Raw genomic sequence first — 27,269 nt, forward strand, 5'->3', positions numbered from 1 at the left:
AGTTTCATAGAACATCAAAAATATATATATATATATATATATATATTTTTTAATGTAAAAAAAATATGTTACCACGATTAAAGGACACATCCAAAATTGCACGCTGAATAGAACAGAAATGCACGACGAATATAACAAAAAGTGCTTGCTTGATAACGTAGTTGTACAATAGATTATTTATTGAATATCATTTGACCAACAATCCTCTAATTAAATGACAAGGATCTACTTAGATTTAAATACTTAAATGGTCCGTAGTCCCTCCTCTCCATCATGATAATTAGTTTATCATGGCATTTTATCTTTGTAAGTAGTGTAAAATGAAGGTCAAGAGGGATCTATTTATTACCCCCTTTCTAGGACTGAACCTGAATTTTTATGAGAACTTTATAAGCAGGAATGCTTTTTTATAAGTGTACACTAACTAACTATATTTCAAATTCTTATCAAAAATGATTCAGAGACTAGAGTACCCTTAAAGGGTTAAGTCCACTTTGGCACCAAGATTGCTTAGTATAGCATAACAAAATGAGAGAAGCAGATACATGAAAGCTTGAGGAAAACATAAGTATGGATTTTTAAAAGGTTTTACTTTTTAAAGAAGTTGAATTGGATCAAAGGTAACTACAATGTACCTTTCGACCATCTCATTTGGTTAAAAGAAAAAATCATGATTCTCTAATTTTGCTGACGAAAATATTTCAATCACACCTGCGGTCCCTCTGTGTACAATTTCCACCTCTTCTTCAACCACCAAGAAAATTCCATTTCCCTCAACTTAGCACTGATCTCTTTCCCTCATTTCCCTACTTTTGATAAACTTATTATTAGGGTTGACTTTGCCTTTAAAGGTACTATGTCCCATTTGCAGACCAAAAAAAATGAAAAAGTTAAATTCCAACTGCATTTGAAAGATAATACTAATTTAGAACTTCCCTAAAAAAGGTGGGACTTGAAAATGTCTTCAAGTGGGAAAATAATGACTATTAGTTGTCAAATCGACTTTAGGGCTATAGAGCCCAAAAGTAATAGTCTTGATTTTCAGACAATTGTACTGAATGGTCATACGTTTTATGCTGCACAAAGATTCAATCAGTTTAATCTTGGCCATCACAAGAAGTGGGTTATTGATGTAGACAAATGCTCATGTACCCTTTACAACTCGTTTCATGTATGTTATTACCAAAGAAGAAAAAAGCCAGTCAGTCACTCAATAGTGTCTGACAGTTAAGTCTAGCAAGTAAACGGGTTTCCTTGCATAATTTGAATATTAGGACACTGCTAACAATTAAATTTCACAGATAGGACATACATGATATATTCATAATTCCTGCAAAGTTCTACAGCATTTGAGGTTGGCTGCAAAAGGGACATACACTGTAGTACCTTTTAAAGGAAAAAAAAAAGGAATAAAAGGATAATGACCGAAGGTAACCCCATTACAGCAGGTAGCTTAGCAGCAAAACAACAATGTAAAAGGTGGCATTGTGGCTCATTGACTTGTTATTGAACTCTGTAATTCTCTGTCAGGCCATTTCGATAAATCATTGTTGCAAGTGGACGAGAGAGAGGGGGAGGAGTGTGTAGGTGTGAGAGAGAGGGGGAAAGAGAGAGAGAGAGAGAGAGAGAGAGAGAGAGAAAGAGATAGAGAGGGAGGAAGAGAGAGGGAGGAAGAGAGAAAGGAAGATAAAGATAGAGAGAAAGGAAGGGAGAGAGAGAGAAAGGCAGTGGCTTATATATTTTTTCTCTTTGTTAACCAAAAAAAACCAATAATAATTCCCCTTCAACGTTCTATGAACTCAGGGATGTGACCAGATCTTTCAACGTGTCGGCTGTGACTCTTATTTTCCATGGGTGACCTGGGCATCAACTGGTGAAAATAAAAAACCAATTCCTGCTGAAAAAATCTCACTTATTTTGTGATTTGCGTCTTGTAGACCTGTGCAAGCTTGTGCTCTGTCGGTTCATTTTCATACACTAACCAAAATCTTACTTTCAATTTCGAGGGCCTGAACCAAACATGAAACCTAACCCTAACCCCAATTCTTACCCCCCCCCCTCACCAAAACCCCAATTGCGTGGCAAACCATTACCCAACATCTTTGAAGAAATTTAACCTGGAGCAAATGTAAAAAAATGTCCAAAAGTGTCTGAAAATGTAACAGCACATGTCCATGCCAGCTAGTATAGGGTAGACCATTTTTGCACTCTCATTTTAAATTTCCATGGAGACATGAATTATACCAAGCTCACTCAAACGACAGGAATAACAGTTCATGCCAGCTTTGTTCCTCCAAAAAATATGAATTTCATATACGTGCACAGGCCCCCAAAAAGGAAATATGAAACTGAAATGGAATTTGTATGCGTCCGCCACTGTGGAGCCAGGGGCTTTATGTTCTTATGGTCGGTGATCCATCTGATTGTCCAACTTTTTTAGGTTAAAGCCCCACTGTCCTACTTGTAGGCACTTGCTCCCTCTATACAGAAACCTTCCCCAATCGGTGTCTGTTGGTCCCCCATGATCCTCTATTTCTTATGTTATTTGAGAGCTGAGTTGATGAGATAGCCACCTGTCAGTAACCTCGCTTTGTGGTCTAATCCCTCCTGGCCAAACTAGTGCAGATAAGCTGTAAGTGAAAAATACCCCAACATTTGTGAGTACTTTGTGTTTATTAAGTGTTAGGTATAGATTTAGGTTTAGGGTTAGGTTTTAATAGGGTTAGGGTTAGGGTTAGGTTTAGGATTAGGTTTAGGCTAAGGGTCAGTGTTCAGGTCAGGGTTGGGGTTATTTGTGTGCTAGGGTATTCTGCAGTTATTCCATGTTCCTCAGATTTAAATGTTTTGAGAGATGGATCATTGAATTTGTGATTGCTACGAATAATACCATGGACCTACCCCATGATAATACTAAAGGCTTATAACCATAGTTATGATATGTAAACATTATTATTGTTTGAACATGTCTGTGTTTGCAGACTAGGCTACTGGTAAGTTGTTGATTGACAAGTACACAGACAGCTCCTGTTTCCAGAATGGCTTTCTGGTGACCTCGCATGACCTCGATCTGACTTTCAAAACAACTGCCCCATGCTTGTGTAGCTTACCACCACTGAGAGGTAACAGCAAGCTTCCCTGCACCATTGGACTGCATCATCGGACTGCATCACTTGTAGTACTAGTTGGCCTCATGCACATGGAGATATTTCAATCTCTTCAAAAATTCAAATACATGTAAGGCTTCGCAAGTATTGTTTGCAGGAGGTACAAGCTCTAGCCAGTCTTGTCCATTATATCATGAAATTTATACAATAATGATAATATTCCGCTTTTATGTACTGTAGGGCTTAATATATAAAGCGCTTTACAAATATATTATTACCCTGGTCATTGAATTCAAGCTTGCCCACACACAATGTATGCCACATTCTCCACTCCCTGGGAAGCATTCTAGCCAAGCATCATTTTACAGACACTCACAATGCTGAGTAAACTACATTAACTTTTACATCCTATTGGGTACCCATTTAACACCTGGGTGGAGATTGGCAAATGGAGATTAATGTCTTGCCAAACGATGTTAGTGCTTGGCTGGGATTTGAACCCTGTACCTTGTGATCTGCAGTTGAGTGACTTAAACATGAGGCCAAAACACCTATGTCTGCTCATTGTCAAATCTGAAAGAAAAACAGAAAGAAAGAAAGTTGTTAGTTGTTTGTTTTGAGTGTCATTCCTTTATTCAGATTTTTTACTGTGGGCATGCACCCTATGGTTTAGGAATCATCTTGTGCAACACTATCCATATTGTGGCCTTCACTCATTGGAATAATACGAGCTTGTTTTTGTCCACAGGTTGCATCTCATCGACAATGGGATTCAGTGTTTGTGTCGTTTTCTACCGTTGTAATGTTTATTCTGACCATTTGAGACACTCTCTGACTTTGGCGTGTTAAAATAATACAACTTTGTTTCTGTCTGCAAGTTGCACATATTTGTACCTCATACACCTTGTCAACAATGCACACTAGTGGTTGTACAAGTTGCATCTCATACACCTCATCAACAATAGGCCTGGTTTCATCAGCTCGAGATTGCCAAATAGCCCGCTATATCTGATTTGGGAAATAATCCTGAATTTGCAAAATAATCCTGAATTTGCAAATTGTGTCTTCATCAGCTCGAGACTTGACCTCAAAACTTGAAACTTCGAGCTCGAGATATTTTGCTCAGCATTGGCGCATAGTGCGAGTCTTCAGACTGGTGAAGACGCACCGGACAAATAGTTGGATATTTTGCCAAATAGCGGAATATTTTGCAAACTAGCCCAAGATATCTTGGAATGGTTATCTCAACCAAATAATTTGCGATCGGGATAGTTCAAATAGCAGGATATTTGGCAATCTCGAGCTGATGAAGACAGGCCTAATGAGAGTCAGTGTTCGTCTTGTTTTCTACGATTGTAATGTTTTTCTAACTCTCGGCCAGTCTCTGGCCTTGGCATATGAAAAATAATACAACCGTGCTTTCGTTCGCAACTTGCATCTCATACCCCTTGTCAACAATGCAAAGTAGTGCAGGTTGTCTTGTATTCTACAATTGTGATGTTTTATTCTGGCCTCTTAAAAAACTCTTTCCATACTCTGGTCTTTGTTTAATAAAATATTTAAAAAATAATACATGTTTTTGTCCACAAGTTGCATCCCTTCATCAACAATACAAACTAGTGGTCGGCTTGTTTTCTACGATTGTAATGTTTTATTCTGACCGAGGCTATCTGCAGAGATTTAGTCTGTGATTGGAGACCTGTCGACTGATCTTGTGACATTCTGCTTATAAGCATCTGTGTTCATGAGGAGATGGTATTATAGTTTGTAACCCACTCTTGTGCCCGCTGCTTGTGATAGACAGACCCGTTGAAAATGGAATTGATACATTTATTTGCTTTGTTCACATCGATGTGTGTATTATATGTATTGTAATTTGTAGGTTTATTTGCACTTGTTTGTTTTGTTTAATATGTAATTGTTTATCAGTCTGTTTTGTATGTTATAGCGCTCAGAGACTTCGGTGGTAAGCGCTTTATAAGTAACAATTTTATTATTATTATTATTATTGGCCATCTGGGGGGGGGGGGGAGGGAAGAAGGTTGATAAGTAACAAATGAATGTATGAGAAAGAAATATAGACCTACGTAAAAGCTGTTATCATGGCAATTATGGATGAGATTATTTTTAATTTATTATTTCGTTATACTTATAGTATTGTAATGAGAAGATATAGTTATTCAAGTTATTCATGTTTTCTTTCTTTTGCAAGGGAAGAGGGATAAGGATGGATAATTATGCAAGCGCTATGTTAGGGGGAAAACCGTAAGTAGAACTGAGGTGATGGAAATTATGGATTTTGCTACTGATTTTATAGTATACGATTTAGGAGATACCCTTATTTACTTGTACCGGTACATTTTTTGTAAGGAGAGAGAAAATAAAGAAAGAGATAAAAATAAAATCTGACTTGATGGCAATGTTGAAGAAGGAGAAATATCAAAGGTCATTTAAAACAGAATAATCCTACCCAGGACCCTGCAAAATCCGTGTAAAACATATACAATAGTGATAAACCATACTCTGCCCAAGTACTTGTAATAAAAGAGGTCTGAATGGGTAGACTGTATTCTAATTTAGCATGTGCATTTGAACTCCGTGTGAACCATCCTCTAGGGAATCTGAGGAGGAAGACGGAGAGAGGGAGAAATGGATCGAGGCAGAGAGATGTGAAAAGGTTAGCGAGTGACGTGAAGGAGAGAGAGATATTTGCTGGAGGAGAGGAGAAGAGAGATTATAATTATATGGACCGCTTAGGATGTGGAGAGGTGGAAAAAGAAGGGAGTAAAGATAGATAGAAAGCAAGAGAGACAGAGAGAGACAGAGAGAGAGAGATGGGAGAGAGAGGGGGAGACAGAGGGGGAGGGAGAGAGGGGGGGGGGAGAAATATATAGGGATAGAAAATATGTCAAAGTAAAAGATAGATTAATAGATGTAGAGACAGAGAGAGAGAGAGAGATAGGGAGAGAAAGAGAATACATGTACGTAAAAAAAAGATGCTGGTATATTGACAGATACAGGTATGTATCTGACCTCCAGTTAGGATTTAATACACAAGCTTAAAATTGTGATTTGTTTTTCCATTTGTTTCACAATAAAGCAGTATTTTTCCTTGACGTAAACCTTTATTATTGATGAGACCTACATGTGTCCTGTGTAATGTTGGCTGTGAGCCATGTATAAGTCATGAACTATCTCTAATATTATGAGTTACCATCCTCTCTCTCAGCTGATTATACCTCTGCTTAGAGCCAGAAGGGCATTAAATCTGTCTCCCCGCCCCCCCCCCCCCCACTCAGAGGTCGGAATGACCGCATGCGTGTTGCCAAAATGTCCGGTAAAGGGGTACTCTTCGTGCGACAAAGTCCGGCCCGAGAATTGTAAAAAAAAGGGGTGTATTTGACTTTTCACCCGGAGATTTCTTTAAAAGGGGGTGTTTTTTTCTTTTTTTCTCTCATCTCTTTGGACTCCTGAGAAATTATTCCGAATTTAGGGGGGTACATTGAGCATTTTTCCTGATTTAGTGGGGTCTCCAAGGCAGGAAAAGCCCGCGAAATGCCCGCGAAAGGGGGTTGGAAATATTGGCAGTCCTCAGATAGGTGGTGCTTTCAAAAAGGGGGAACGAGCATATGCGTACCCTAAATTACATTGAGTGGGCGGGCCGGGATCAGTCTAAAATAATAGAGTTGCTGTCCTGGATGTGAAGAGGTGATATTGTCTATTTAGCGCAAGAAGGACATTAACTCTGTTTGAAATGATACGAGGTACCGTAGAGGTAGAGTCAGTGACTTCCTATCTGACTCTAATCGCTGTCTGTTTGGAGCCAGAAGGGCGTTAACTCTGTCTAAAATGATAGAGTTGCTTTTTGGACTCTATATTGTCTATTTGTCCCTAGAAGGGCATGAACTCTGTTTAAAATGGGTAGAGTCGGGTGCCTTTCTGGCTCTATCACTCTTAGCAGACGACAATGTTTGGACGCTGGAGCAATAAGGGCGTATACTCCAACAAACATGTGCTTTATTACAGGCTACTGGCTCTAAATGATGATATCACCTGTTGACAGCCAAAAGGGCAATTTGTCTCTTTCTGAAATAATATGAGTTACTGCTTCCTGGCTCTGGACATATAATATATTCAGCTGTAGGGTTGGTATGGGAGAGTGACCATCAAGTTCTTGAGATTACCATACTGCCCTACTGACCGCCACTACACCATCTGACCTTTTTGAAGATCAGCGGAATATCTAGCCTGCTTTCCAGGTGGAATGGTGTGTTTTGTATATACATGGATATCTTGACAAACATCTTTGCTAAGTCTGGGATGAAGGCTAATTTTCTTGTCACTTTTATAACATTTATCATTCTTGTGTGGCAAACTGGCAACTAGTCAAAATCTGCAAATGTTTGTTGCATTTTTTTTTTTTTTACAGTTTAAATACAGACTAGATTCATAGTTGAAAGATTTTACTCTCAGTAATGATGGATGAATTTGAGTACCGGTACATGGGATAGTAAAGGGACTTTATTTTTATGAAATTGCTTGAAGGAAAAAAAAGAGGAGAAAGACAGGATCGGTGTCGTCTTGTGGTATTAAAGTCCATGATGTAGCTTAGTAGCTTACTAATACCATGGAGCAATGGTCACCATATTAATTCATCAATTGCTCCTGCGTCACTTATTCTGGGTTTGGTATTATCAAAGACATGGTTAGGGTCGTAATTGTGTTTTTAGACTAGGGTTAGGGTTAGGAATTGGGTATTTAGACAAATCTTACTTTGTCAGACCGTGACTCTTATTTATTTTACTTTTATCGATATTCTACGAAGCTTTGCATCTAGCCCAACTTGCCAGTCTCTAACAAAAGCAGTGAAACTTCCATGAAAAAATTTAATGACCGTCATTTTTCGTGGCAAGAAATTTCAGACTGATTATCCAAAATTTGTGTTGTGATAAATGTTACTTTGTTATTTTGGGCATGAATATTGCGCAATCCTCAACCAGTTGCGAGAATTGAGAGCGCTTCTTGCTCGTGAAATTGTTTGTTTTTACAACAGTCCAGGGCCTAGGAGGTGCAGTCTAGTCTTAAAGATCAGACCCTGTGATAAGTTATGACTTCTAACCCATTCACACACTGATGAGACCGGCCCCAGATTGACAGTAGACTGAACAGAAAAATATATAAATAATACTAGGGATGATGATGATGATAGATTGTGTTAAATCATGTATTGTGAAATACACATTCGAGCATCGTTTTAAACTAAAAGCTGATAAAAACAAATCTGGGTCTCACTCTGGTCTGATTGTACACAAACTGTATAATTAGGGTTAGGGCCTATATTGGAGTGCGCCCTGAAGATTGGCCTGCTGTCATGCCAATTGACCTTTTCAAAACAAGTTTCTATTTTTTATTTTTTTATTTTTTATATTTTGTTTACCTTCATATACCTGTAAGATGTTTCTTTTTAAGATGTTGTTATTCTATTGTGTATGCCCCTTTTGCTATAAGATGGTTTTATACAGCTTTTATTTATACGTAACTTATAAATATCCTTTCAGTACTGTGAATGGGCTATAGTACGGATCAAGTTTATACCTGTAAACAAATTCATGCACGCATGTCTCAGGGTCTGGAGAGTTTCACATCCTATGTGATGGAATGCGGAATATGCGAAGAATGCCAGCAATGAGGCGGGGGATACAACTGAGGTCTCTGTGTCACTGTAGCTTGCCCGGTAGTGCTGTCAGAGAATCATCGGACGTGACTGGATTCGTGCCACTTCCAGATTGAAATTCTAGCTTGATTCTTTTTGTATATGATGTTTTACCTTGGTCCTACCACCAAACCGACTCCTAACCGGTTTATTCTTTGCCATTCGGGGTGATGTAAATGGTCTTTTGTCAGTCTTCGCCCTGTTTCAGTGAAAATTGTTTTCAGTAACAAACGCTAAATTTCAATAGCAAATTTGGTCTCAGCCTATCAAATGCCACAATTTCCGTAGCTTAGGCCAAATAAAAAAAAAACATGTTTAGCGTCCTGTTTTTTCGTAAAATAGGAAGGAGGAGGAGGCCCTTTATATTTTTTATTTTTTCTTTCAAAATGGCCGCTCAAAATGGCCGATCGGTACATTTTCCCTGACAGTCGGGGCTATTTTTTTTCAAGATGGCCACCGACAATTTTTTGAATTTTTTTTATAAGAAATAGAGCCATTTTAGCAGTGTTTTTCATGTTTTTTTTCTTTCAAAAAAAATAAATAAAAAAATAAGAGGCGGCCCCAAAAAGGAAGCGGGCGGGGACACTAAACATGTATATTTTTTTAAATGGCCTAACAAGTTTTCTAAAACAGGGCTCAGGTGTCAGTCTTGTAGGTGTGAAGGCGGATGGGCTAAAAGAAGACGATGAACAATTGTTTTCATTCTACATGTACATGTAGTTATAAAGGTATTGACTTATTGATCCTTATACCTCAGTCCACCTCACCAATAGAGTACCAAAGCTGTGACGTCATAAAAATCTATTTTTAGAATTTCTCAATTTTTTCTTCATTTTCCGAAAGAACATCAAAAACAATGTCCAAATGTCGAAAACCAATTGAACATGTCAAGCATTGGCTGAGATATGACCATCTGAATAAATATACTCCCCATAGGAACTCGGTGTTATATTCTCTGGCTCCTAATGGTTAGGAGCCATAGCATATTCATTCAGATGGTCCAATGGCTTCTATTGGTAAATCAATAATGATAAATCAAAATTGATTTCAGCCAATACTTCATATATTCAATTGGTTTTCGAAATTTGGACATTATTTTTTATGTTCTTTCGGAATATGAAGAAAAAATAGAGAAATTCTAAAAATAGATTTTTGATGACGTCACACTTAACCACTCTATGGGACCGCCACCAGACCGAACAAACAATTACATTGTATATTAACACAAATGGCCCAAAATTGGTCGGTCTGGATTTGGTGTGGAGTCGGACCTGTCTGTGTGACTGAGGTATTGATATCATCAATTTGAAAGGTGGGGGAGGTCAATCCTTCTAGTTCCAGATTGAAATTCTGGCATGATTTCATTTGATGATGAAATTGTACAATTCAATGTTTTATTACTGCATTGCATTATACAATTTTGTACTCTAAGACACTCACAAGATTTTATTCTTCTCCATCATATAGGCTTAGTTAAGGAGTTATTTTACAGGATGATTTTCAAAGTGTGTGTGTGTGTGTGTGTGTGTGTGTGTGTGTTTTGAGGTGGTTTGGGGGGGGGGGGGATCAGTCCTAGGACTCCTTCCCAGTCCGTAAATACATCAGCCATGGTATAGAATTCCTCTTTTTATTCTTTGGACTCGTATGTTAATTGACTTGCGAAAATAGACCTTTTTCTATGACCCTGCCATCCCCCAAATGGTGTGTCCTTTCTCCTAATTTGAATAACAGGGACTCTATGGCTTTCGCAGAGAGAATAATGCCTCTTTCATACTTGCGAGTAAAGCTTGGGTCAGACTGAAAACCGTGTTATGTATTACATGTAGCAGGGGTTGTTTTCAATCCAGGTTTAAAGGGGGTGCGGGCAGGGGAGGCGGGCAGGGGAGGCGGGCAGGGGGGGGGGGGGGAGACAAAAAATAAAATAAATAAATAATAAAAACAAGAGTGACATAGGGGCATTCTAGCAAAGAGAATTGACTTACTTTGATTCATATTTTAAATCAAGGACTGCTCTGCACTGCTTTTGAAACAAATTTTTCTGTTACACTAATAACATGATTGAAAAATGGGTGCACTTTCTGCGGAAACAGTCTAATTAACAGAGCTTTATTTTGTTCAATATTCAAAATTTTCTCGAGTTTCCTGTGGAAGTATGCTGGAGAAATGCTATTGAATTGCTACATGTCGCCAAATGCAGTTCTACTAACTACTTTTTGATTATACATTAAATTACTTCCTAGTCTCATTAATATGCAAATTTGTGGTTCTTAGGATTACAATTGTGTGAATTTTTACCTAAATTGTGAACCTTATCATAGTTTGCTAGCCCTAAAAACTCATTGTCAATATATTTTTTCACTTCATCAACAATCCTGAATAATTTTAAGGCAGTTTGCTATTTGCAGATGTTTTCTCTCATAATCAACAAATTTGAATGCAATCATTAAAGTACTTTGGGGGCTTCATCGTGTTGAAGTTTAACTAATTATAGTGCGGTATTTTAAGCGCTGATCCATACAGCATTACCATCGATGACGGAGAGAATGGAAGTGCCTGCTTTGTTTGTCTTTATGTGTTGGTACCTTTCTCAGTGAAGTTACTAAAGAATATGAACAATGAACTAATCAAAATTGTTCAATTTAATTAGGAATAATTAAGGAGTTATGCAGTCTATCAGAACTGGTAGGTTTGAATACAGTTTTAGGGGAGAAATTATCAAATTTGCGATTTTAGTTGCTTGATTTGCAATTTTAAAAAGCTTAAATTTTTTCAACTGAAGCAACAGGTAAATACATAAAAGGGAGTGATTTTCACTTGAAATGGGAAATGTAGCCATGGTGTTCCACTGATCTAGATTTTGGTGAGTTCCGTTACGTTACGCACAGACCGTTGCTTCATGACCCCGATTCATTTACCGTGTGAAGTCAGTCCCTCCGAGTTCACTAGTGCTGGATCCCCCACTCTGCCGCAGTGGAAACTTCCGGGGTGGATGGGGACAGTGGGGGAAACTGCACTGGGGGAATATGCATGCTGCCGATGTAAGGGGGGACAAAGAGAGCTGCATTATGCATGCATGAGTACGCTGCCCATAGCTGCGAATGCCGAGGATACCCCTGCTTTTTCGAGTGCTATAAATAGCTGTGGGTGTCTGTGTGTAGTCTGTGTATGGAGAGATGTGGAAGGAGGCACCTTATTTTTCATGTGTGTGCCATAAAATTAATACCAGCTAATGAATTTCATTTTTTTCATACATGCAGCCAGTCGCAGGGGCTTGTTTGTGTATGTATCTGTGCATATAAGCTTCTGGAATTGGAGCTCCGGTCTGATCAAGGTTAAAAATTCAACAGAGTCCGGCATGGTATTCAAAGCTGGAATATATTAGTATGGTTTTCCCATACAAAGCCTCCAGGGGGGTACAGGGATAATTTTGCGAGTGTGTCCACTATAGTCGGGCATGGTTCTGCAGACATGTGTGTGTGTTTGTGTGTGTATGTGTGAGATTTGTATACTGAAGGAAAGACAGGGAAAGAAATGGAGAGAGCAGGTTAGAGAGGGCTAGTCAGTGAATTTGGGCAGAAAATTTGCTGGTAGAAGGTTGCAGGAAGCCGGTTGGCTGACAGAGTGCCTTTGCTGCATAGCTAGCTGTAGGTAGTATGGTGGAGTTGAGGTCTCTAGCTCACAAGCCATACCATACAATATTGTATGTTCATGTAAGGCATGAATGAAGACAGAGCTGCTCAAAAGCTTGGGCTAGTATGACGGACGGACGTGGTATATTTACTGACGCCCTGGTTCATTACATTCACCTTGTACACTGTATAGATTGAGGGTAATCTTTGACTTTGGCACAGGCAGACAGCCAGGCCAAGCCAGGATAGGCTAGCCAGCTCCAGAACAGAAGGGTGTACCAGAGGTGTGCATGCATGGGATTTTATTTGGAATAAACACAGCTGTCTTGGACTTTGGTATATTTACTTGGATTTATCATGAGATACAAATACGTTTTTGAGGCCTGCGAATCACAGAGACTGTGCTATATCTGCTTGAAACCTTGATGAGCACACAGTACCTTATAATTTGCTTTTGGAGATTATTAGGACCATATGAAGAGCTACATTTGCTTAGCGTGTACCGTTGTTAATACAAGTTTGCTTCATTTGTTGTTCGTGTCTTTCAACAATAACATTAACAATATTGCATCATAGATGAAGGCTTGTGCCATCATCCACACATTTTTGTCTCATTGTGGATTCTTGTAATGCCAGGACTTTCATTTCTACCAACTTTGAACAGCACTGACTATAGTTCAGACTTGATGAAAATAGCATAAATATGTTTCATATATTTCAAGCAGTTGCAATTGGAAATTGCTAATCGTGTCAACAGAAACTAGCCCCAGCTCCATGTGGACATTACTTCCGTCTTGGAAATCTAGCTTTGATTGTTGAGGGGGGGACAGACGAAACAAAAAAAACCCAGGCCATCCCATAAATCTTAATTCATCGAAAACATAAGCCAGGGTCTACCCTTAGAGAGAGAGAGAGGGAGAGGGAATAGAGAAGACAAAAAGTGAGAGCGTATGATGTGTATGGCTCTCACTGTCAGCTGAGAGAAGACTGTAGCCTACTCATTGTGCGGTGTGAAACTATGAATTGCATTGGATAGCTGCCAAAGAAGGAGGGGATTTCTCTTCTCTCCACTACTACTACTACTACTACGACTACACTCCAGACAGCTGTGTGTAGGGAGGGATGTGTGTGTCCTGCGTGCCGCCGCAAAGCAGTGCACCACGTCTAGTATACCGGTGGTGCTGTGTATGTACCGTCCAGTTATACATGTGCCTGCCCTGTTTTATAGGCTTTTTTATTTAGATGGGCATTTAAAAATACCATGCAGACCTCCCTATCCTTGGTAGATATCGAAGAGCCCCTCCCCTTTTTGTAGAGCACATAGTAAAGACCCTGTAGGAATACACACATATGACCGGGATAGAACTTGAAACTAGGCTTGGCACCGGTTCATGTTAATGTTTTGAAAGCATATTTGTTGTGTGCCTTTGCTTTGGCAGTGTTGTCAGGTACATGCCATCAAACTCAGGGTTCATTCGCTGGCCAGGGTTCTAATATTAAGTCGCCTCCCCTGCCTGCCTGCCTGCCCAAACATGACTGTTGTTATTGTTATACATGCAAACATCGCCTGGGCTGGGCCCCTGTAAAATGTGCACAATGCTCTAAAGCTGTCCATGCAATGCTTTTATAGGGGGAGAGGTCGAATTATAAGCTTCTTTAATACAACAGACATCGCTCTATAGAAAATGACCCAGAGACTCTAGAGGATTAGCTGTCCACCCATCACATTCATCGGTCAAGCGTGGGTATTTAGTGGTCAAGGTATTTGCATAACAAGTACAGTGGACCGGGTCCTTGGTGCTGAAGCCACGGGTCAAGCTGACCGCTGTAGACTCGACTGGACATTTGTTCTGGACCATCATCACTTACAGTGGATATAAATATATACCGGTAGGCTTGTATGCCAGGGACGAACAGGATAAACTTTATGAGTGCCAAGTTGAGACCTAAAAGCGGAGAAAGAAGGACTGTTAGGCGTCAACTCGTTTAGGTAAGTGACTTAAAACATACTTTCCATGCTAAAGCCAACTACAGGTGAATTCCTGTACTACTTGTACTTTTATCAAGGCTTGTATGTGCTCTGTACATTCAGGGATATGTATACAGCACTAGTACAATATGCCCTCACATGTTGTGGCTATGTGCAGGATAGATTTGGAAGCCTAATGCATTGAAATGTATAACTTTGTTCAAATGCGGTGTAATTCCATTTGTATAGGCTCATCTAATAGATATATGCAGGCTTTGAAATGTAGGGCGGTCAGGTCAAGGCTGGTCTGTGTATAAAGGATGGGTGCTTGTAAAAGCATGGATGACCGTTGTGAAGACCGCTTTACAATGCATATTAGCTTTATCCCTTGGCTGGGTAGGCCTATATTTGCGTAATTTATAGCTTATAAATGTAGGTCAGATATGTGTTTATTTGAGTGGTGTAGATTAAGAAATCATTTTTATTACATGTAGCCTACATGGCAAAGTATTATAAACATGAACAAGTGTTGTTTTCTTCTTAATTTCTGATATCCATTTTCTGATATCCAACATTGTGTCAAGCACATTGATCTATAATCAGAACACTGAATGTAAACCACGTAGATTTGCAGAAGAGAAACCTTATTTTAAAATTTGTCCCTGATCTAGAAAAATGGAAGAAAATAATGTAAGATGTTTTGAAAAAGATTTGTCCTTTAATATGCTTTTTTGTTGCTGGTTTGTTGCAAAAACAACATCAATGAAACCTTATATTTTATTATCAGTAATTAACTTCATATCCATATATTTAAGTCTTTTTTCTTTGTTGAATTGGAGCGAGGAATGTGTTCTGTAACATTAGGAATAGTACACTATTGTCATGTTTTTGAGATGTAACAGACTATAGACTCCATCCTGAATTAGTGACCGGTTCAATAAAACCTATTGATGAGCAGCAAGCCTGGATCCAGCTCTTTATTGTCTGACCAGGTCGTCCAAGGGTCAGTCACTAGCACATGTATTGATAGGTGATGTGCTAATAGTTCTAGTCTGCAAGAACAGACTCTGTTTGACATTTTTACACAATTCCATGAATCCTTGGGCCGAGCCTAATTCTGTCAGTGTCAAGTGTAACTATAGTACAGAGCCTATGGAGTGCAGTAGATCGTGAGATCTTCATAGTCTTAACAGTTCAGACCCTGAAATGCAACCGACAAGAAGTTGTGCCTTCAAACCAGTCACATGCTACATGTAGTACGTCTGGCTTCATTGTATGTGTACTGTATTCATTCTAGTACATACAAGTTATTGATTCAAGTTGTTGTGCCATAACATCGCGTGCAGTGTAGATTTACTGTTATTGTTCATGAATGCACTTCAAGTTATACAAATATATGTGTTGAATTGGAGGCCATATCCAAATCAAGGGAAGCAATATATAAAAATTGTATTGTCTTTATTGAGATAAAAGGGCGTTAACTCTTTATAAAGTGCCCTCGGGGTGGGAGGGGTACAAAGCAGAAAAAAGGTTTCACAAGCGTATTATATTTAAGGAACCTGATTCACTCTAACAGTATATAACAAAAATAAATTTATGTGAACAAAAGCTCTGCCCCCCTCCCAAGCCACCATTGCTATTGTAGTATTTCGTGTGAACGCTCCCTCAGGACCTTGCAGTGTGAACAGGCTACTTAGCAGAAGAAAATCCTTGCTTGAAAGGTGAAAGATAATGAATTCCAATGGACTAATTTGTGCTTAAGGTTGTTCATAAATAATCATTTAATTAATATGAAACTGCTGAAATGAGCCTTGAAAGTGAAAGTGTCGTTGATTGCTCTAACCATGACTTTGTAATAAACGTGTACAAAAACAAAATAATGGCTTTCATTAGATACTTGGAATAGGAAAACAATGAAGGCCTCAGACTCTAGATGTAGCAATGAAAAGGATAGTTTTTCATTGAGATAATCGAGATAGACAGATTATAGATTTTATAAGAGAGAGAGAGAGAGAGAGAGAGAGAGAGGAGGAGGGAGAGAGGGAGGGAGAGAGAGAGAGAGAGAGAGAGAGAGAGAGGGAGGAAAGGAGGGGGGGGGGATGGAGAGAAAGTGAGACAGAGCTATGGATCGATGGAGAAAGAGAGAAGAGGGAGTGAAAGAAACAAATTCACCTGTAGCAAATTGATTGCGTCAATGTGCTCAAGTTTATGCTGATTTCCAGAAGATTGGGTTGCGTATTTCGTAGGCTTACAGCGGCTCTATTTTCGGCACATAACATGTCGCTGTGAAGTATTTCCGGAGACGGTTACAAAATGATGAATATTTGATTGAGCAGAACCCACATTTACTAGAAAGAACTGAGTGGGTGATTATGAATTAAAGATTTTGACTAGTAGTATTTCCCATACTTCTATATAGCCGCTGGGCTAGACACTTCCTAAAATGATGAATTGCCTTGGGTGGGTGGGAAGCCAGTGCCAGTGTTTGGTTGAATTCAAACAATTCTTTAAAACCATTTAAAATTGTTCCATTTGAATCAACCTTGATATCTTTTCATAATGTCTGGTTACTTCCATTTTGTATTTCATATTTTTTTATTTAATTTAAAAAAAAAAAAAAAAAAAAAAAAGATTATGAAGTGTAGATCAGATTTCATATCAAAATATTGATATGGATCCTGGCTAAACATTATAGGAATCAATTTTATGTGAAGGAGACCTAAATTTATTTGAATGGGATACCTGCCCCTGCAGAGCAGTTCTGGAACAGCACCCCTAAATCTACTGTTTCAAACTTTCAATAAATCCTATTTTCCTGGTGCAAAGTGGGTGGGATCGAGCTACGTGTATCAGCTCAGGTGAATGTAAGATCTGCAGACTTCTTGTTACTAATTTGTTGTCCGTCGATCTACGTTTTGATTGCCATGGGGCATTTGAACAGTTTTGTTATTAATGGGGCTAGTAATGTATAGCCCCTTTTCAGGACTTATTTTTTTCATGTTGTGACACAACAATCACAAGAGAATTTTTTTTCCATTATGAAGGTACCTGAATAGCAAGCAACCCAATCTTGATTATTACAAATCTTACGGATGTTTGTAAACAAACCCATGGTGTACTGTAGTCACACTTTTGCAATAGTGCAGATCTTTAAAAAAAAAAAAAAAAATCACTTATGAAGTAATCGTGCAAGCATGTAGGTGAGGCTTCATTCAATGTGTAGAATAGCAGCACATATTTTTGTGAAAAGAGGGAAAGGGGAAAAAAGACTGTCATACTTGCACAAAAGGATGACATCAGTTTAAATGACAGCATGCCAGTCTGATTTGGTATAGCTCATTACCCATCTTGATCAAATTTGTCTGAGTACATGTTAGTGTACCCATAGATCTAACCTCACCCAATCAGACCGACCAACCGACAGGACATTATTAATAAAGTTTCTAGTAACCACATTGGTTTGGAAAGGTGCCCATGTCTGTACACTGCAGTAGCCTCTAACTCTTGTAAGGAAGAGTATGTGTTTATCATTGATTTCTACATATAAAACCGGAACAAAAAGTGCCGGTTTGGGGGGGGGGGGAACAATTAAAAAGTGAAAGGATTGTCGATAACAAGTTATACTTATTTGTAATTAATGTTCTTGCAGACCTACATATCAAAATATAAAAAGACCAACCCTCTTTTTTTTAACAGTCCTTAAAACTTTATTCCTATTTCCTTAAGCAAGTGCCCCCTCATTGAAGGATATAAAGTAAAATGATCAGTCTTTGTTTATTTGTAATTCCCACCTCGCCCCCACACACAAAGGAAACTACAATGAAATCAGCCCTCATCGTTTTTAAATAAGCGAATGACCCCCCCCCCCCTCCCCACCTCCATACGAAGGAAATACTAAGTGAAATTATTGCTCTTTGTTTCATCCGACTGCTATGGTTTTTAGGGGGTTAATCCCACGTTTTCTGTCATGCCTGTGGACAGACGACCACCTTGCTTTTCCATTGTGATCTCATTCATGTTGTCACCCTGTTGTATAGAACCTCAGTTTGACACTGTGCCAAAAAACATGACCAGAAAGGGCTCTACCAGAAACATTGAAACCCACTTTTTCTTTGTGTGCTGCGGGGGAAAATTTTCGACTCTTTGTTTCAGATTCTAGTCCATCCCGGAGGAAAAATGTTCTCTTTCTTCAAATCAGGTTGTTTGGTTCTTTGTTTTCCTTTTTCCTGAAAAGTCAAAAGGAAATGTGCTAGAAAGTAGAAATCTTTTGTTCTGGGAAAGTATCCTTAGTTGTCCTTGTGTTGTACTGTACATGTACTCTACTTTTGCTTTCGGTATTAAAGGGTTGTTCTCATTCCTGCCCCATGTATGTGGAGAGTAGCCCCTTTTCAGACTAGCAAATGTTGTGGTATAGCTGTACAAAAACCATGTAACTATGCAGTATATTCTTAAATTTCTTGTGTGAATGCCATAGAATGAAACACTGTATACTGTGAAATGGGAGGTTCGATTATCATGGTGTGAATTAAAAAATTAAAAAACTATCAAACACCATTTGGGCTTATAAATTGCGAGTGTGCATATGTTTTGATTTAATTCACATTTTTCAGATTATTCATGATATATAAATTTACAATAGGAGAACAGTGCTTTTACAAACCCTGTCATATGAACGAAACCATAGATATTTGTTCAAATGGTCAATCTGTGAACAGTGCTTCCTGTCATTAAAATTGTATATATTTTTTTTTAGAGACAAAGAACTGATTCATAAAAAACTGTCAATAGCTGCATTTACATTGCAACCAAAAATGGTTGATTTTTCTCACATTCTGGTGTTTCGTCGGTAATTGCTTAGCAACTATTGGCAAACACACACACACACACAAAATCGAAATTGTGTTTTTTTTGTTTAATAATGCCTGCCGAAATTTCACAGATTTTTTTTTTTTGTAGTGTAACTGCAAACTTCGTTAAGGTACCGATTTTCACTCTCAAGTGACTTTCCTCGCTTTCGTGCTAAAGCATGCGCACAACCCCCCCCCCCCAAAAAAAAAAGTCGGTACAAGCAAACTTTGACGGTCTTCCAGTAGTGTTAATGGTGGTCCCCCAAATCAATGATTTCAACATGATGTTTGGGATGTGTGAACAGGCCTACCATAAACATTATCAAATGTCTGTTCAGTTTATCTTGGACTGCAGCATTTCCTTGTACCACTGACAGTGTAGCAAAAGAGGAAGTGAAAGTAGGATATTATTTATTTCTTTGTTACAAAGCTTCATTCATAATTTCATTGTTTGGCAGCAGGCCCACTGCTATCTATTTGTCTTGTACATCATGAGAAAAGCTGTGTATCGGATACCCCTTCCACACTGAAGGCCCATTCAGATATGAAGCAGCAGTAAATTGCGGTAGAGTTTTTAAAAAACGTGTAAATGAAAAGCGACTGGATGCAACAAAAGTCCTAGTAGATAAATAAATGTGATGAATATTTGTATCCCAACTCCTCTCTTTCTCTGATCATTATATAATGTTGATTGTCATTACAGGTCACTTCATCAAAGAAAATAACCATTAGGAATGAATTCTTGCAAATGTAAACACAGTTTGTTCTTGCGTACATTCAAAATCATCTTCACGCTCATTACAAAAAATATCACCTCTGAAAGTAAAACTTTCTTTGTGAATCAAACCAAAAGTGTATTCTCATCCACTGAATGATATCGCCAAAAATGAACGCAGTTTGTTCACCGAAGGAAATGAAAGAAAGTGAAAGTTATTGAGGGGGACAGGGTGGGGGAGGGGTGTCGTCACCCAACCCAATATAGATATAGAGAGGAATAGTCAAATTACCGGTACATATTTAGGGCAGGATGTGTAGATTTTCTAAATTTAGGAGCAGCGCCGTTCCTTGCTTCGCCCCATGCAGTTGGTTACATGTAGGCTTGTACATGGACAGTAGGGTTAACAACTACATGTAAATTATTCATCCCCCTTGTAAAATTTATATTGTTTGTGTTTTTCGCAGGGTTGTTTTAAATCTTTTGAATTTGATCAGGACCCCGTTGAACACAGATCTTAAAATTTCAATCAAGCCCCTATTTGTAAAGTGAGTGTTGAACCCTGCTTCCAGCCCTCGACAAAAAAAAATCATGAAGGTTGCTGTTTTAAGTCGAGGGGAAGAAGATTGGGAGTGGTGCAAGGATAGTCCATCTTTATCTTGTCAAAGGAATTCGTTGTAGTTCCTGCACACGAGTGAGGCCCTGCTATATTCTAGTTCAGTTTATTCTGTCAAGGTTCTGTATTTTTTGTGTGGAATCAGTTAGTTGCCCCCACACCTGACATTTATGCACACATTTAAAGAGTTACATGGCTACTCTAGGAAAGTAGAATTTATTTGATTAGCATTTATTAATTTCACAAGTTCTTTGAACACGGTTCCCTATGACTCAACGCATGGCCTATACAGTAATCTTGTCACAAAGCTTGAATTTGACATTTTTTGCTTTTGCATTCATGTCTTTTTTTCTAGAAGTTTTAGCATTATCCATGTGGGGGTGTATTGAACAAAAACAGAGAACAAGAGCTTAAAATTGGCGTTGCCTGGAAGTGTCATCATTAGCGTTAATTTTCTTTGCTTTGTCATACCCGGCTTAGCTACAATCCCAAGTCTACATTGCTCCCTTTCCTCAAGTGTGGGTGGAATATATAGTGAGCAATGAACAAAAATTTGAATTGCAAAACTCACTTTCCCCTTGTTTTGTCTTAATTTGCTGATATGTACATGTAGTTCCGTTGACCCTCAGTGTTTTTAGGATAAGTGGATCTGCGCAACAAGTGTTATGAAACTTTGAGGTTTAAGAATAACATTTTCTCATCATTTGTAAAGTGTCTTTTTCTTTAATGACCCTAGATCTTTAAGGATGATGTGATATTTGCATTAAATGGCAAAATCCACTTTTCCAGTACTTGTTGAGTAGAGCATTCTGTTGATTTCATAACCTCAACATAAAATAAGGATTATTACACAAACTGTTACAAACATCGATGTAACAATCTGAAAAACAAATGTTAGATGGGGGATAAGGGCTCTCCAATGGAATATAAAGCTTTAAGTGCACTTACATTGGAGAGCCCTTATGTTGAGGTTATGAAATCAGATTATAAAGAGTTTGGACAAATTGAACCCTATTTCCCACGTTAAAGGGAAAATTATTTTCTTGCACTCAATTTTTAAGCCAAAGCTTATTTAGAGACATGTGGTAGTGTTAACTTTCTTATTAATTCCTTACTTTTAGTTAGATTTTAAAAGATTGAATGTTCGTATTAAATGCTATCACAAATTTGTCTATGAATTTAGTAACCGCAAATTACTGTCAATTCATTTTGATTGAGAATAGAAATTACAAGTGTTACTAGATGTCACAGAGGTATGAAGGGAGACAGAGAGAGAGAGAGAGAGAGAGAGAAGAGAGCAAACGAGCATAAGGTTAAGATTAATCAAGAGCGGTAGAGGCAGAGAAAGAGACGATGAAGGTTAGAGTAGGAAGAGTGTGACACTTTTAGGTTCATGCAGCGAGCAACCCTTCTTTTTATTACTGTATTTTTTTTTCTCTAGGAGGGTAGAGATGGAGAGAGAAAAAAAGTCCTCCTGGAATCATGTGTTGGAGTCCATGACATTGAAAGAGGCCTTGTTTACCAGGCGGTGCGTCAATAATCAAGCGAGCGCGTTGTGCTGCCTTGGCAACGCTGATATCCTCCTTTATCATCCGCTCGCTCTCTCTCCCTCTTTTCCTCTCCCTCTCCGCTTCTCGTAGATGAAGCTCGCTTGCGCCTCGCATCACGCCGGTCCCATTACTCCCCTCCCGCATGACGTTGGAGCGTAATTTTAGTCGGCCGTGCGCATAGTGTTTCTTGATTCGATGAATTGCATCTCTGGGCACCAATCCTTTCTGTGCACGTCGACCGAGAGAGAGAAAGAGAGAGAGAGAGAGAGAGAGAGAGAGAGAGAGAGAGAGAGAGAGAGAGAGTGGTTTACTTGAATGCACTCCAATCTGAGTGACGTTGTGTAGTGTTAAGTCATGAATATTCATCAGGGCGGTAAAAACCTCATCTATGGTTTTCCTTGTGTGGTTTTGCATGGTTGACCCTTCCCTTCCTCTCCAAATTCATGTGTAAATCCTTTTTGTTGGGGGGGGGGGGGATCCAGAAGGGCCTTAACTGAAATAATTGTACAGAGTTAATGCTCTTCCGGCTTGCAATGAATCAGTATAAATTAGTATGAGATTAATGAATTAGTGTATATTCTTCTGTTCTCTGTGGGGAGATGGCATTCAATATGCAAACGTCTTTCTTGAAGATACTTTTTTTTAAAATATAATAATGGTGCATCTATTTGAAAATTAATAAATTGCCCATTCAGTGTTATCATTTTTTTCAACAGGGCTGGCCGGAGAGTGTACAATGTAATCCAACATAAGAGAATTTCAAACAATGATTTTTTGTTGTAGATTTTTTTAATAAAAATAATATATATATTTTTTTTTATTTTTTATTTTTTTTATTTATTTATTTATTTTATATTTTTTCAAATTTATTTATTTATGTATTTATTATTGGGGGGGGGGGGGAGACAGACGGATTAGCATTCAATATCATTCCCCAGAGGAAATTAAAGATGATGATGCTTTAGGTGCATTGCATTGCAAATTAATGAATTAATGTACAATTTGCCCTTGCTCGGGGGAGGGAGGGGGAATGAGTAGTGTATGGTGTTCAAATACATACCTTTCTCCAGATGAATTTTATTGAAGCTATGTTTTAGGTGCATTTGCATTGAAAATTAATGAATTAATGTGAAATATGTCCTTGCTTGTAATATACACTGTGCTGTGTTCTTGGTTGGAAGCAAGGTACTATTGTATCTTTTCTATTCTGCTTGTCAATTCATATGGCAAAAGCTGATCAATATGGTATTCCAAATGATGCTGTAAAGGTTATCTTAATATCAGAGGCCAATGCAGGGACAATGCGAGTGCAAAACATAAATTGTACATGTTTTTATTGCACTAAGAGCTATATGCCATGACCGTCTAGTCTCAACTCATATGAGATGATATACATGTATCTGTGCATGTATAAAAATTGATGTAGCCTACAAATTTCAGCGAAGGTTGGGTTCTTGTAAAGATGACAACCAATCTGTGAACTCTTTCTTTTTACGTCATCATAGAAAGAAAATTGGAACAAAATAAATAAAAACAAAGGGAAATCCAGAAATGTACATGTATGTATTGCAATAGTAGCTCTACCATCTTAGCTCAAGTTATATGAGATGATCCTTCTGTACTCAGATACAGTCAACAACAAAATTATTCATACCCCTTGTAATTTTGAATTATTTTGTCTGTTTCTTCAGAATGAAAGGTGGACTACCGTATTTGCCGGCGTAAAGGCCGCAGTATTTTTGGAAGAGAAAATATCGAAAAGTCGGGGTGCGGCCTTTACGGCGAAACAGAAAAAAAAGGGAAAAAAAGAAGAAGTCAAAACCAGCACAAATTTGTACATATGGGACTAGATCTACGAACGGTACAATAACTATACATTTCCACACATCTTACCGACAATTTTATCTTGCATTGTTGACATGAAGACGAAAATAAACATCCAAAAACAACATCTGCTTTTTTTTTTTTTTTTTAAATGTCAAAATCGGGGGTGCGGCCTATACGGCGCTGCGGCCTTATCGCCGGCAAATACGGTAGTGGAATTTCATAAATTGTCTCGTGTTTATATTCCTTCAATTGTTTGTCGCATGCTCAAGTAACATAAACCATAACAAACCAATTTCCCCAAAACACAAAATTGACAAACAATAAAAACTTGGTATTAAAGGGTATGCATAATGTTGTTGTACATGCAGCCTAAAACTCATGTAGACTACTATAGAGATTACTTTATGGGTACAATGTCTAAGTAGATCTTAGCACACTCCACAGTACAAACAAAAACCCGGCTGGAAAATGGAAAACCCCTTTTGAGTCTGTGTGCCGGCCATTGGCACACGCAAGGCAGTCACGTAGTCAGCGTTGGAACTTAGATTAGTTGCTTGAACAGCTAGATAACCTTGGTCTTGACCCTCATTGGTTCAGCTGTTCATTATTTTATTTTATTTATTTATTCATTTACTCATTCATTCAATCATCCAATTTTTTTCTTCATTCCTTTGTGAGGTCATTCATTTATTATTTCATTCTTTTCAATCAGTCATCAGGGTTTAAAAAAAAATGATTGTAAATCCATTCCTTTGTGAGTTAGCTCATCCATTCTTTCATTCATTTATTCATTCATTCATTTCTTATTTTTCCTTTATTTCATCCATTCTTTCATCAATTCATTCATTCATTCATTCATTCTTTTTTTATGTATTTTGTTTTGTTTTCTATTCCAGTGAGGGTTTTGTTTTTATTTATTCTTTCCTTGATTCATCTAGTCGCTCGTTCATTTCCTTTTTTAATTTGTTTGTTTTATTATTCATTCATTTGTTCGGTTTGTTAAGAGTTTGTTCTCTCCTTCATTCATTTTCCATACCGTAATTAACGGTGTATTAACCACACCTTTTTGCCGCCGAAAAAAATTCAAAGTCATAATTTTAAAGTTTCAATTTATGCCCCTCCACCTGGCGCTATGCCTGGCAATGTCTCCCAGCTCAGTAATCGGTGTGTTGACTCACCACTTGGAAACTAGAACAACGCTCAAATTTGTCTGTCATCTTGGTTTGAAAGTAATCTTTCTGATAGATTTCAATATGTAGTATATAATAATAATTCCTCCAATTTTTCTTCTATTACACGGCGTACCACAAGGTTCTATCCTAGGTCCTCTACTGTTTTTTAAGTCGGCAAAAAAAAAGTTGGCAAAAAAAAAGAGGGGTGCTGTTAATACATGAGGGCGGTTTATACAACGTTAATTACGGTATATCAATCCATTTCCATTACTCTAATGTTTCTCTTTCTTTCAATCGTTCATTTATTCATTCATTCATTTACTAAACTAATCATTCACTGAAGTATTCACTCCCTAGATCATTCGCTAGCTAGCTACTTTTGTGGTATTTTAATCTTTGTATTTGTGAACTTTGTATTGTTATTTCTAACCCAGGGACAAAGCAAAGTTCAATGAGTCTCTAGCGCAGAAATACTTCAAAATGGAACTTTTTCTACTCCAAGATATTAATAGATTCTACGTGCACACACAGAAAGTAGACTTTGTTATCCAACGTTTGATTGATTTGGGGCAACCTAAATTTGACTTCTCAGTAATCTTAAGTACTTTTATGATTGGAAATGGTGCGCATCACTTAATTAAACCCAACCTATACTGATCGTTCAAGATTCAAAATAAAATAAGTGATTTTGAAGAAAATTTATACTATTTGAGAAATGAGTAATAAATATGCAGAGGAACCGTGGTCTAGAGGGTACGACACCAGACTGTAGACCACATGTTTCTTGTTCAAGTCCTACTGTGGCACTAATGTCCTTTTGCAAGTCGATGATCTACATCTGTCGCTCTCCACCCAGGTGTTAAATGGGGTACAGGTAGGAAGAAATTCCTTGAATGCTGTGAGCAACAAAATTGGTAGCCTAGCAGAGCCAGGGTAATAATGTTGGATTGTCTTGAGCACCTTGTGTGGCGGCTACACTGTACATGCTCTATAAAAATATATCCATTATTATTTTTTATTAAAAAATATATATATTGGAAAATTGAGCTGATCATATGTCCCAACCCTTTGTAGACCACTGGGATTTGTTTGTTTGCATTTGTCAAGCATTGTTTGTTTGTTTGTTTGATGGACTTTATCTTGCTGACTCAAGTAACGTGTCTACTGTATGATGAATTATTTAGAATTACTTTAAAAGAGCTTCTACAAAATACAATCCATTATCACACTCATTCTTAGTTTTAACTTTTAAAGCATATTTCACTCGACTACGAATTACAGTTGTTATTATCGCCCTGCAGAGAGAGAGAGAGAGAGAGAGAGAGATGGTACTAAGTGTGTAATAGATTAATAATTGATAAAAGTATTACAAATCCCTTTTTACAATTATTTAATTCCTTTGGTATTTAGTATGCTTAAAGGATTTTTGATAATTGCCATAGCAACTGGGTTGGTCTATAAATCTGTGTGAAATCCCTTTTCAATGTATACAATGTAACATTGGACAGAGCACAATCTTGTGCCATATTTTGTGTGCTTTTCCCTGCATTCAGACATCCTTGAATCTCAGCAGATTAAATTGTCAGTTGTAATTTCGTAAAACAGGTTTATTCAGAGGTCTGATTGATGAGACTAACTAGTTAAAATCTTGTTAATAGCAGATGATTGATGGGAAGCCACATAAGTGTGTGGTTTAAAATGAATAATTAAAGTACTCCCCCATTTGACCTATGACCTAAACCAAAGTATACTGATGAAAATAATATTTTAACCATAGTATATATTGTGATGTAAAAGTAACGCAAGAACATCAATCAGAGCTTGTCAGATTAGCCTGGTTGCTGTACAGAGTTGCAGAAAGTGCAACGACCTTGCCGCAACTGCCCAGTTATTGTAAATCCTTTTGATTTATATCACCTTGAGAATTGGTTTCCTCTAACATCAATAATGATGAAATACTTTTTGTTGATGGTAAGAACTAATCACTAATAAACGGGTATGTACTCATATACATGTACTTTCAACACAGAGTTAACGCTCTTCTGCCTCCAAAGAGATGTGTTTAAAAAAAAAATGTATCTTCTGTTTACATTTTTTTGTTTTGTTAATTGAAGTTACATATGGTTA

The 27,269-nt window shown here is 37.9% G+C and overlaps 1 protein-coding gene across 1 annotated transcript in view; it reads left to right on the plus strand.

Moving 5' to 3' along the window:
• Window positions 1-11,838: 11,838 nt before the first annotated feature.
• The window catches only part of LOC115918260 (histone demethylase UTY-like), a 44,117-nt gene continuing 28,686 nt past the window's right edge, over window positions 11,839-27,269 (plus strand). Inside the window, exon 1 of the mRNA XM_030982408.1 lies at window positions 11,839-14,436. The gene's annotated coding sequence lies outside the window, so the exon portion shown is untranslated. The remainder of the gene's footprint in view (window positions 14,437-27,269) is intronic.

The sequence above is a fragment of the Strongylocentrotus purpuratus genome, unplaced genomic scaffold, assembly GCF_000002235.5.
Source record: "Strongylocentrotus purpuratus isolate Spur 01 unplaced genomic scaffold, Spur_5.0 spur5_scaffold_12, whole genome shotgun sequence".
Taxonomy (NCBI): domain Eukaryota; kingdom Metazoa; phylum Echinodermata; class Echinoidea; order Camarodonta; family Strongylocentrotidae; genus Strongylocentrotus; species Strongylocentrotus purpuratus.